The sequence below is a fragment of the Nannospalax galili genome, unplaced genomic scaffold (genome assembly GCF_000622305.1).
Source record: "Nannospalax galili isolate Female #2095 unplaced genomic scaffold, S.galili_v1.0 scaffold327, whole genome shotgun sequence".
Lineage (NCBI taxonomy): Eukaryota > Metazoa > Chordata > Mammalia > Rodentia > Spalacidae > Nannospalax > Nannospalax galili.
The window spans coordinates 1,613,996-1,616,629 of record NW_008356950.1 but is presented as its reverse complement, the minus strand read 5'-3'; the positions used below and the strand labels follow the sequence as shown (position 1 = coordinate 1,616,629).

At 39.6% G+C, this 2,634-nt stretch overlaps 1 protein-coding gene across 1 annotated transcript in view; it reads right to left on the bottom strand.

Annotated features, from left to right (window-relative positions):
* Window positions 1-2,634, bottom strand: part of LOC115067901 (protein LEG1 homolog) — a 14,220-nt gene that overhangs the window by 271 nt on the left and 11,315 nt on the right. The gene's annotated exons all lie outside the window — the stretch shown is intronic.

Here is a 2,634-nt window from a genome sequence, read left to right as displayed (position 1 = left end):
AATGAATGCATGATATTTTTATGTTTGATTGTGTGTGTGCGTGTGTGTGTGTGTGAATAAACCTGAATAAGACATTAAAGAGCTCTACAATGAAAATTTTAAATCTTTTAAAAAAGGGATTGAGGAAGACATCAGAAGATGGAAGGACCTCCCATGCTCATGGATTGGAAGAATATTGTAAAAATAATCATCCTAGGCTGGGCGTGGTAGTGCACGCCTTTAATCCCAGTACTTGGGAGGCAGAGAGAGGTAGATCTCAGTGAGTTCATGGCCAACCTGGTCTACATAGTGAGTTCAAGGACAGCTGGGACTACAGGGAAACCCTGTCTCAAGAAGGCCAAAAAAAAAAAAAAAAAAAAAAAAAAAAAGAAATTGTGAAGAAAAATATCCTACCAAAAGCCTTTTATAGATTCAATGCAATGTCAATCAAAAGCCCCATGACATTCTTCACAGAGTTGGGAAAAACCATAATGAGATTCATGGGGAAGCACAAAAGACCTCAGATAGCTAAAGCAACTCTGAACACTAAGAGAAATGCTGGAGGGACTAATATACCAGACTTTAAACTGTGTTGCAGAGCTATAGTCATAAAAATAACATGGTACTGGTGCAAAAATAGACCTGTAGATCAAGGGAACAAAATTGAAGACCCGAATATGAGTACATGCAATTTCAGCCACCTGATAATTGACAAAGGGGCCAGGAACAATCACCAAAAGAATGATAGCATGTTCAACAAAGGTTGCAGGCAAAACTGGATTCCACCTGTAGAACAATAAAACTTAAACCCTCTTTCACCTACCACAAAAGTCAGATCTGAAAGGGCCAGAAACCTCAGTGTGAAGCTTGAAACTCTGAAACTGTAAGAGGAAAACATTGGCAATAACTGACAAGATATAGATGTAGGAAAGGAGTTTCTAAACTGGACATCAATTGCTCAGGAAACAAGATCAAGAATCGACAGATGGGACCTCATTAAACTTAAAAGCTCTGTACATCAAAAGAAGCAACCAAAGAAGTGAAGAAAAAACCCACAGAATAGGAGAAAATCTTCACCAGCAACACTTCTGATAGAGGTTTAACATCAGAATATATAAGAAACTCAAAAAACTAAGATTCAAGAAAAGAAGTAATCCAATTGAAAGATGGGCTAAGGAGATGAACACAGCTCTCAAAAGAAGAAATAAAGATGGCTAAGACGCTTCTTAAAAGGTCAACATAATTACTAATTAGGTAAATGCAAATTAAAACCACTTTAAGATTTCATCTTTCTGCAGACAGACTGGCTAAGATCAAGAGAACAAATGATACCAAAAGTTGGAGAGGATGTGGGGAAAGGGGAACACTCCTCCACTGCTGGTGAGGCTGCAAACTTGTTCAACCCCTATGGAAAGCTGTGTGGTGGACTCTTAAAAAACTGCAAATGAACCTACCATTTGACCCAGTTATACCACTCCTTGGCATAAACCCTAAAACTCATCCTATTGCAGACACTTGTACATCCATTTTTGTTGCTGCTCTTTTCACAATAGCCAAGAGATGGAAGCAACCTAATTGTCCCTCAATTGATGAGTATTTAATGAAAGTGTGGTTCTATATGATGGAGTTTTACTCAGCAGTAAAGAAAGATGAAATCATGAAATTTGAAGGTAGGAAGTAGAAACTGTTATACTAAGTAAAGTAACACAGACTCAGAAAAAAAATACATATGTTCTCATGTGAATCCTAGCACCAAATCCTTACAAGATAGTATGTATCCAGACATAAGTACAGGAACCAGGATAATGAAAAGGAACCAGGAGGTGAAGGAAAAGAAAGAATCTGAAAGAGAAGAACAGTAGGAAACAGGCCTTAATAAGGGAGAGATGGATAAAAATGGGGTTATTTTAGGGGAGGGAGGAGGGAAGGGCATACAAGGAACCTAGGGGATAAAGGGAAAGAAGGAGCTCAAGAGAGTTAGGACCATAGGAAAAGGGTATTATCAAGGGAGAAAGGGGAAAAATGGGGGCACCTTTATTGGGAAAACCATGATGGAGATGTTGAACAATGTGAGAGATAAACAATGCCTAGCTAGTTTAAAAAACCTGAGAGAACCATGCTAGTCCAACAACCTACTGACAAATTATATTTACCAGGTCAAGAAATAATTGCTAGGCAAGGTTCATCTGAGAATAATTGGTCTTTGCCCAACATTTATTTACATGGCACACAGTAATTAAAAGTACCAGACTGGTGGAACTAACTTTCTTGGATGTTCAACAGCCATACTTTGAGGCCTATACTAATTTGGTCAGAGGGACATAAAAAACAGTTTTTGCTCCTTGCCCTCTTAGGTCGACTAAGTTCCAGGGGACTATGAGCATCTCTCAAAAGTCCTGTAACTGTGGTGAGTCACCTGTCCTTTTGATCAAGGAGGCCGTGGAGACCCCCACCAGATGGACTTGAACCAGTGTCGAGTCTACAAAGAGAAGGATCAACACAGAGGAAACATTTCCTCCATGCTTCCAAGTAAAGCCAACCATAGTCAAGTAGGACCTTTGACTTATCTTCACATAGACGGAACTGGTAAAAGAAGGAGCCAGGGGGTTCCTCCCAAGCCTATGTGACCCCTGAGGAACAGATCCTCAAACAGCC